Here is a 10,402-nt window from a genome sequence, read left to right as displayed (position 1 = left end):
ATGGCGTTTGGAACGAGAGGTTCTTTGTCCCAGCTGGCCCCGCCACCCTTCAGCCCCAAATGAACACACAGACGCTATGTTAGTTATAAAACTGTCGGCTGGTGGCTTGGGCTTCTTATTGGCTAGCTATGTCTTAATTATTTACCCATTTCTATTAATCTGTGTATTTCCACATTGTCTTGGCTTACCGGATGGCACGTCCTCTCTTCCGGGCTCTCCATGATAACTCCTCTGGCAGGTTTTCTCTGCCTCCCTTTCCCAGAATTCTCCTTCCCTGGCCCCACCTATCTCCCTGCCTCACAGGCTGAACCGTGTTTTATTCATTAACCAATAAGAGATACATATATACAGGACAACCCCCATCAGGCCTTTCTCTGCAGGACGAGGCCCTCTTCCGCCTGGTGCACAAGGCCCTCCCCTCACCATTGAAGACGATCTGCTTGAGAAATCCACCCGCAGTCATTGCTTTTTTTCCCCTCAGAGTGACAAAATGCCTGGCAGATTCAGTCTGTCACCTGTTGGGTCCTTGGGCAGAACATCCTGGTGGCCAGCGTGTGTGATGAGGTCTTTACCTCATGGCGGACAGGAAGCGGAGCAGGACAGCTACAGGAAGGGGCAAGGCTGGGCACCGTTCAAGACGCCACCAGGCAGGAAGTGAGGTCCCGGAGTCTCAATAGAGTGTTCACACCATGCGTTCACACCGGTGTTCACACCGCGTGTCCCGTGGGAGCCCCCACGGGCTTTCAGTCTTGGCAGGCGGGATCCCGCCCACTGGGTCTCTGATGTGAGGGTCAGCTTTGTCAACGAGACAGTGTGGAGTCAGTCACCTGGGTCTCACCGAGGGGTTGTCTAGGTCGGGTGGCCGGTGGGGGAACCTGGGGTGACTCTCCCAGTTCCCTTAACAGCAGTGCTGGTGGCACTGCTCCCTGCCTTTGGAGCCTGAACTGAGTGAGAAATACGGACATAATAGTCGTGCCCCCACTGACCACTCCCTGCTTGTGACTGTGGGTCACGTGACCTGCTCCTTCTAGCTTCTTCCCTGTAATGATGGGATGTAACCGTACGAGAAACAACCTTTTTTTTCCTCTCAGGTTGTTTTCTGTCGGGGTATTTTGTCACAGCAACAGAAGGAAACTAAGACAGATGTTTGGGTCCCATGTCTCCATCCTACTCGGCACTGCCACATGCTTGGGACTCAACCATCCATCTTCTTACAGACCTCACACACGTGGCTGACTGCTGGCCTATGTTAACCGGGGGGGGGCTCACAGGACATAGGCCAGGCCTGTGTGGGGCAGCACGGGGTGCTTAGGGCGGGGTGCTTAGGGTGGGGCGGGGTGCTTTAAATGAGATGTTGTTGAGAAACTGACTCAGGGCAACAGTAATAAAAGCCCCCTCACACATAAACGTAAAGCCACGCCTCATGAAAGTAACTGTTATCCAAAGTACGGCATGGTCGGTGGGGAGATGGTCAGTGTCTCTGGGGTTCTCTTCATCGGGTGGCCTGTTGGGAAGTCTCTGGTCTCTGACCCTGTTCCAGTGTTAGACGCTGGGTGCATAGTCTCTAGAAGAGACTTCAGTTCATACAAGTGGCCTGCTTCAGCTTGGAGAGATGGCTCAGGGGTTAAGAGATCTTTCTGCCCTTCCAGAGGTCCAGAGTTCAATTCCCAGCAACCATGTGGTTCACAATCATCTGTAATGAGATCTGGTGCCCTCTTCTGGTCCGCATGTGTACATGCAGGCGGAACACTATGCATAATAAATAAACAAATCTTTAAAAAAAAGAAGTGGCCAGCAGATGGCAGCATCACACCAAAGCCTCTGCATCCCTTTTTCCTGGGTTTGGGCTGGATTTTCTCCAGCCAGTGGCTTTTGGTGCTGCTCTAATGGGGGCAACTGTGGGGTGCCAGCCAGGACTCAAGGGATCTGGGTAGGCCTGGATGAGGATCAAAGGGCCTGGAGTGAGTGCAGCTGAAGATGGAAACAACAGAAGCATCTTGACAGACACAAAGTGGGCAAGGGCTCTCCATGAACCTCAGGTTTTCCCTCTGTAAAATGGGTACACTGTTTCTAGGTCTCATGCTGCCAAACTGCTCTTGGTAAGGGTCATTTTATTTTAATAGTGCTGGTAACCCTCCCAACCTTCTCTCTGATGCTCAAAGATCCCAAGACCCCACTGATGCTGGGGCTGTGCCTGCAGCTAAGACTCTTTCCCGCCCCTGTGCCGCTCCTATCTTCTCTATTTCTTCTCTCTTTTGCCCTGGGACCAATCAAAGTTGGTTACTTGGGTCTTCGATTTCAGCCTCTCTCCCTGTGCCCTGTGCCGGTGCCCCTCAGTCACAGGCCAGTCCCGTCCCGATCACCACAGTATAGCTGGCAAGGATGCTGAGCCCTGCCTGAGTTCCTGCAGGATGCTTGTCCTGGGTTAGGGCTCTGTGCCACTCTGGATAAGTCATGCCCCCCGGCTGGCATGGAGCAGAGGGACCGAGGCATCTGCTTCACGGGGTGGTCCTGATTGAGTGGAGTGGGGGCAACTGGAGAGTCCTGCACTCGGGGAAGCCCGGACACAGGCGGCATCTCAGGCTGGGGGGCTGAGCCGTCTATAAAACGGAACTAAGCCATGTCCCCTGACAGAGGACATGAGGGTCAGAGGGCATCTGCATCTCACAGTCGGGGGATTGCCGGACCCTGCTTTTCTTTGGTCCTGGGAAGAATTTTTTTACTTGGCTAAAGAACCAAGCAGGACGGTGGGAGGACCTGCGGGTCACCAGATGGGTGCCAGGACCGCATCACCGAGCCAGCCAGAGTGGTGTCCTGGATTGTCTATCTCTGAACCTGCCCTGCTGTGATCATCTGTGAGGTCACAGTTATGTTAGTGGCCCAGTCCCTACTGGTGCCCATCAGCAGATGAACAGACCCACCTGTGCAAGGAACTCTACCTGGGCACAAATGCACCTGCCCAGGGGACAGAGATGCTGTTGTGTACCAGGGGACAGACTTCAGAGGTCTCCCCGGGGGAAGTATTCCTCCACAGAGATCTTGGAATTTGAGGAATGTACTGGAGTCCAGCAGGCCCAGAACATCAGGCCTTGGATGTGCAGGATGGCTTGGGCACTTTCCCAGCAACACAGGCTGCTTGTCTTATACCAGACGTTACCTTCTAGCTCAGGGGTCAGGCCTCAAGTGCCTCAAAACTTTCCCAGGCTCTCAGTTCCCGGGAGATTCTCACAGACTAGACTGATTTCACGCCCCCTCTCCCTGTGAACCAGCTCCCTGGGATCCTGGAACCAGCTCTGTGCTGAGCACTGAGGTGTTGGGAAAACTGCCAGAGACTCCTAGAGGCTAGCAAGATGTAGGGTCTAGCCTGGGCTCAAGAGCTGAGAAGTCCTTAGGCCTCTGGGAGTATAGCCTGGGATACCAGACCCTTGGTCCACCAAGCACCAGTTCTGAGGCACCTCCTTACCAATGTGCCAAAGAACCAAGGACAGCTATCTCTTGCTGAATCCCCTGAGACTATGAGCCACACTGTCCTTCTCTTTAAGCTGGCTAACTCAGGCATCGTGTTACAGTCTCAGAAAGCTGACAAATACAGACTTTAGGAGGTAGAGGACACAGATAGCGGGACCAACCGGGCCAAGTCCCACTGAGGGAATGGATCTGGTGAGAGAGGCCAGCGTACAAGAGGCTTTGGGTGTGGGGGCTGGGGTTCGGGGTGGGGGAGGGGGTGCTTAGTCATACAGAGCCCACTCAGGCTTCGCGAGGGTTGTTTGGCACTAAGAGTGTCTAGAAGTCACAGAGCGGTTGCAGACAACACCGCCAGTGAGTGTGTCAGGTCTCCAGCCTGCACAGTGGGAGTAGAGTAAGGAGCCCAGGAGAAACCTGCAGGGGACTCAGTGGGAGATGACAACCATGGCAGACATTCCCCACAGGTGTCACTGGGCTGAGCGACTCCCTTTCCTCAGAGTGTTCTGAGTGTGGTTGTCTGTCACCTTTGTTTTTCTTCCAGGCTTGTCCAGCCTTTGGCCACATGTGAGACTGTGATATTTTGGTAACTCAGTTGTACATTTCTCAAGTGTGAGTTTTGTGGATGACGATGCCAACGTCACAAAATCAAAAGGTTGGACCCACCTGCCTCTCCCTCCTCTCCTTTTCTCCCCTCCCCTTTCTTTTTTGTTTGTTTTGTTTTTGAGACAGGGTTTCTCTGTGTAACAGCTCTGAGTCTCCTGGAACTCACTCTGCAGAGCAGGCTGGCCCCAAGCTCACAGAGATCCGCCTGCCTCTGCCTCTCGAGCGCTGGGATTAAAGGCGTGCCAGTTACTACCCTCCAGCTCGCCCATCTCCTTGGAGATGGTTTTGCAATGCCGCCCAGGCTGACCTTGAGCTAATGTTCTCCTCCCTCAGTCTCCCGTGAGTGGGGGTCTTGGGCCGCCATGCCTGTCAATCTCAGCTCACCTCATATTCCCTGTCCCCGTCCACTTTGAAGGACTGTGCCCTCCTATGAGGTTCCCACAGCATTCATAGGCTGTGAACACTGGATTTGCAGTCTCATTCAGATGCTCTGGCTGTGTGACCTCGGCAAGTAGCTTCCTGCCAGCGTTAGTCTCCCCGTGTTCATGGAATCACTGTTGGCTTGAGGAGCCTGGAGCCACAAGATGCCTGCCTGTGCTGCGAGGGGCTGTTTGAACTGAGGAAGGTTCTCCAGACTATTTATGTGTCTAAGTTTCCAGCAAGTCTGAAGGGTAGAGACAGACCCTCACTGCCATCCTGGTGGTCCGGAAACACTACAGCACATCACCAGCACCCAATAAAAGTGATTGTTGTCAAACTTCAAGGTCACCTTGTACGTGATGTCCAGACTCCACCTGTCTCTTTCCCTGACTCCAATGGAACCAGGATAAGAGCATGGAGTTGTCATGTCCTCACATGTCTTGATTCTTCCCTCCTTGTCAGACCCAACATGACAGCCTGTAGCTTTGCACATGGAGCTGTGAGCAAGGATCTACTCACCCCAGGTAGGGCATTGATGACAGCTCAAAGAGACCATGGCATGCAGGTCTAGCTTAGGGGCCCAGAGAGTTTATTGGAGTGTGGACCCCTGGACGGCAACTGCATCACCAAGAAGCCAGCACGGGTAGAATCTCACGAAAGCAGCTTCCAGGGGGTTGCAGCAGGTGGTAGCCGAGCCTGCCTCCCCAGCCGCTGCTTTTGCTCCTCTAACGCTGGAGCCTGGGAATCTGATAGATGTGGCTTGTGGGTTTGTTTACCTCATGAGCATCCCTCAGAAAGGAAGCTGCTGTGCAAGCCCAGAGTCCAAAGAAATCCCTTTGCCCCCGAGTCCGATCCCTGAGTGCCCCAGGACTCTCACAGCATGGAGAGGGGTCGAGGCTCCCACCTCTTTATAGAACACTTGCTGGGAGTTCTGAGGCTCAGGTGTTCTGTATCACTGCATTCTGAGAGAGAGAGAGACAGAGAGAGAGAGAGAGAGAGAGAGAGAGAGAGAGAGAGAGAGAGAGGGAGAGGGAGAGGGAGAGGGAGAGGGAGAGGGAGAGGGAGAGGGAGAGAGAGAGAGAGAGAGAGAGAGAGAGAGAGAGAGAGAGAGAGAGAGAGAGAGAGAGAGAGAGAGAGAGAGAGAGAGGTGCCTCCTGATCTCCTGATGCCCTGCTGGGAGCTCATGCCCAATGGACGTGTGTTGAAGAAATAAACAAGATTTGAGGCAGGGACGTGAGGGCATGAGCTTTAGCCCTTATAGCTCTCGGCCCTCATGGAGAGTGCCCACACAGGACACCAGGTCTCACTGCATTCCTTGCTGCGGGAAACGTCTCCACTTCCGTGGGCATTAGCTGCTCATTAATACACAGTGCTGGAAGAGTCATCTGTAATCAGATGCTAACCGAGTTTGCCGTGGGAGTGGGCGGGCCAGGTCACGGACGGAAGCCGAGCCAGCTGATGGCTATGATCGATCGATAACCTATTTATTTCCCACAGTTTCTATTAACCTCTGCGAGCCGATCGTGCTTTCAATTTGGGAGGCTGGGGCCTGCTTTGCTGACTGGACGAGTCTGATTGAAAGCCGGCCCCTGACGTGACCCCAAGGGCAAAATCCAATTAAAATGATTTTCACTTGTAGATTAATATTTTTAGCATGTTCTACATCCTGGGATTTATCATCCCTGGCAGTAAGTAATGTCTTGTGACAGGAGCAGGTGGATTGGCGCTGACATCAATAGTAGTAGTGATTTGTTAGCTCGCCAGGACCTGGGACAGCTTTGGGGTGGTAGCCAGCGCAGTTTCTGGAGGTGCCCTCTCTGGCCCGCATCCCTGCAAGCCCTTTCCTGGGAGGTGGTTGGGTTTGTCTGTGCCTGAGCAAGCCATTCTTGGGGCCCTGGGCTCCTGGAGGGCCAGTGTGCCGCCACGAGTACTCTGCAATCTGCTTATGGTTTGCTGTTTCCTTCTCTGGAGATGGACCCCACTGTCTTCATCCACACAGTGACAGTAGGGGCTGCCATCTTGATGCGATGTGACCCTGGCACTGGAACCCCTTGGTCCAGACAGAAACCGAGACCATTCCAAGCTGGGCGAGTGGAATCTTTGCGGGTCCACGAGTTGTGTGAAGGAGGCTTTCCTCAAACCGGGCCAATGATGTCTTCTCTGGGAAGTGGAACGAAGCAGGAGGGACAGACTCCCACTGTCCCAGGGGTCAGGGTGAGCTCCCCTGCTCTTAGATCCCATGATAGTGACCTGGGAGAGGACGACGAGGCCACAGAGGAGGGACATGGGTTTTCTGGCATACTCCACTCCCCAGGCCAGATGCTTTCCTGAGAGCTGGGTGAGTCCAGGTGCCCATGAGCTTTGCCTCCCCCCCCCCAGTTTTATGACAGTTCTCCACCTCCTCTGTGCCAGTGAACTTGACTGAGCCTGGTCCTTTCAACCCAAAGTGGCCCAAATATTTAGAGTTCAAGGGGTTCCCAGACCAGGCTGGGTGCTGGAGACTGAGTTAAATCCAGCATCTGCAAACCATCCATGTATCCCTTTTTATGGGCATTGATATTTTTTCTTGAGTTTATGTTTGTATGAGGGAGTCATATCCCCTGGAACTGGAGATACATGTGGTAAGATGCCATGCGAGTGCTGGGAATTGAACCAGGTCTTCTCTTAATTGTAGCTTCCATGCTGTACATCAAGCATCTAGAATATGTCTGCCTGGTATGATGGGGCAATCCTGTCAGGCTTTGAAGTTCAGAGTAGATCAGGACTCTTGAATTTTTTTTTCTAAATGACAAAAGGGAGTGGTGTGATGTTTCTCCAGTCTTTTTGCTTATTCACTTATTTTCCTAGATTTTTAACAGTTGTGGCAAAATAAGCATAACCTGAAAGTAAACATTTAGCTATTTGAACATGTTACATACATGTGTAAATGTGTGTGTACACTTGTGTGCACATGTGCATGTGTGTAGGGTGTGTGTGCATATGCATGTGTGTGCGTGTGTGTACATGTGTGTGTGCACACGTGTGTATGTATATGTGTGTACGTGTGTGTACATGTGTGTGGGTGTGCACATGTGTATGTATATGTGTGTGTACATGTGTGTGCATGTGTGTACATGTGTGTGTGCATGTGTGTACATGTGTGTGTGGGTGTGCACGTGTGTATGTATATATGTATATGTGTGTGCGTGTGTGCATGTGTGTATGTATATGTGTGTATGTGTCCGTGTGTGTGTATGTATATGTGTGTATGTGTGTGTGTGTATTTGTGTGTGTATGTATATTGTGTGCGTGTGCGTGTGTGCGTGTGTGTGTATGTATATGTGTGTGTGTGTGTGTGTGTGTGTGTGTGTGTAGGCTGGAGGATGGTGTTGGGCGTCTTCCTCCACTCTTCTCTAGTATTTGAGGCAGAGACTCTCACTGACTCCAGCAAGTCCCAGGGATCCTCCTGTCTCCGTCTCCCCAGTGGCTACCATACCCGTATTTTATTGTGGATTCTGGAGCTCTGACTCAGGTCCTCATGCTGTCACAATGAGCACTGTCACCAACTGACCCTTCCCCCCAAGCCTGCATTTTAGCCACTTTAAGGTGGAAATGTCAGGAGGGACATGGTGACACACACCTTTAATCCCAGCACTCAGGAGCTAGAGGAAGGTGGATCTCTGTGAATTTGCGGCCAGCCTGATCCACAGAGTGAGTTAGTTCTAGGGTAGCCATAGTGAGACCGTGTCTAAAAACGTGGATAGGCCAGTGTCTTTGGTACAGCTTCGTTTCCGTGGGGGCCAGGGGTCAAACTGAGGCAGATGACTCACCTCCATCAGCACCAGAGTTGGTGTTTGCAGCCGGTCTCCTTCCTTCCGTACTCTGGGCGGTGGCATTTGATGAATGGCGCTACTGAGCTGATTTTCCTGGGCTCTGAGTGAGTGGGGAGACCAACTGCAAATCTGGACGGCCAGCCGAATGTAATTTCTGCCTCCCAGCACCTGTGTCTCTGAGGCTGGGGCAGGCAGACAGATTTAGCTGCGGGGACGTGTGCCTGCCAACCGGGTTCTGTCCCTGCTTTATGGGTGTGAGATCTCAGACCCGAGCTGACCCCACGTGGAGCCCATGCTCCCCACAGCAACTTGTGCGGCATCCGACCACCAACACACATCTCTTTTCATTGTTTCTTCTCTCCTAATAATAGAAGAACGTGCGTTTGTTTGCAGGATGGACGTTGATTTGAAGCACGTTGAACAGAATGTGATTTTTTTCCCACCACATTCAAAACCAACAGCCCAGGGCACCATGAAGACTGTGGCCAGAGAACCATGGGCTGTCTCTGTGACCCATAAATGTCACTACGATGTTGTGACAGACAATTGCAACAGTCACCTTTCTCCAGGGATGGGTGTGCTGGGGGACAAGGCCCTGTGCTCGAGGCTGCTGGTAGTATTTGATGAGTGACACCCCCACCCCCGCCCTCAGCTGGTGGAATGACTGTGAGAGACCTGGCATGTCTCAGGCCAGCTACTGAGCTGTGAGTCAGGAGCTTGTGAGTCAGGAGTTGGGGATGCAGCTTGCTGGCAGAACACTTGTCTAGCATGCACAACACCCAGGGCTCCATCCCCACCACCACCACTGTCTTCTCCCTCTCTCTCTCTCTCTCTCTCTCTCTCTCTCTCTCTCTCTCTCTCTCTCTCTCTCTCTCTCTCTCTCCATTGCTGTGATGAAATAGACCGACAAGAGCAGCTTTAGGGAGAACAGGCTTATTTTGCTGCATCATGGCAGCAAACTCAAGGCAGCGGGAGCCTGGAGCAGTTGGTCACATGGCATCTGCTACCAAGAAGCAGAGATTGTTGAATGCATGCTGCTCATCCAGGTCAGGATGGGAGGGGGGAGAAGGGGAGTAGAAGGGAATGATACCACCCACTGTGGGAGGGTCTTCATGTCTCAGTCAACACAGCCAAGACAACAGATGTGTCCGAGGTTCCCATCTTTTAGGTGATTCTAGGTCCTGTCAAATTGAAAACATTAATATCCTAGCCAGTATCACAAAAGTACAACATCTCCAAACCCAAAGGGCACAGAGAGGATCCCACACTGGTCAGACGGTATTTTGTGTTTTGGAACTTTCATTGTGGGCGTGTGTCTGGCAAGGGCTGTGAAATGTACCTTCACTTTTAGCATTTTAATACTTGGAGCGTGTTCCAGAGTGCACACGGCTCAAGTCTATGGAGCCCATGCCCCTGGGAAAACACTTTGGTTTTTTCTACATCTTTGCTTCAAAAACCTTGCAATAGTGACCCTTGACCTCAGATGCCTTTCACACATTAAAGAACTGCAGTGTGTACACAGTGTTCATTTGAATAGACAGTCCCTAATATCTGTCTCCTGGTCCCCTGGACCAGAAAAGCCATCACCAGCAGCAGACTTGAGAACTTTCCAGAGGGTATGCTTTCAGGGAGGTGTGTGCTTATAACGTGCAAGTGTGTGTGTGTGTGTGTGTGTGTGTGTATGTGATGCACACATATATTACTGGCAAACGCCTGGTGAAATCCATCCGAGGGAGGAGGGATGCAGCCCATCAATGTGGGAATGCCATGAAGCAGGAGCATGAGGCGGCTGTCACAGCATGGTTAGAGTCAGGAAGCAGAGAGACACAGTTGCTGGGATTCAGGGGTTCGGCTTGCTCTCTCCCTTTTATGCAGTCTGAGACCTCAGCTTTTGGGATGGTTACCCCCACCCCCCAGTTACGGTCTTTTTTTCCACTTCAATCCTTCAAGCTGAAAAATATAACTACCACACATAGCAGACATAAAAAAAAGCAATCTGGGGGTAAAACCCAAGGTCTCACACGCACTAGGTGAATGATGCAGGGCTGAGATGCATCCCTCATATCAATTCTTAAAACTACACAACCGGAAGCTGGGCGCAG

The sequence above is a fragment of the Mesocricetus auratus genome, unplaced genomic scaffold (genome assembly GCF_017639785.1).
Source record: "Mesocricetus auratus isolate SY011 unplaced genomic scaffold, BCM_Maur_2.0 Super-Scaffold_100025, whole genome shotgun sequence".
Taxonomy (NCBI): domain Eukaryota; kingdom Metazoa; phylum Chordata; class Mammalia; order Rodentia; family Cricetidae; genus Mesocricetus; species Mesocricetus auratus.
Note: the sequence above shows the minus strand (reverse complement) of the source record.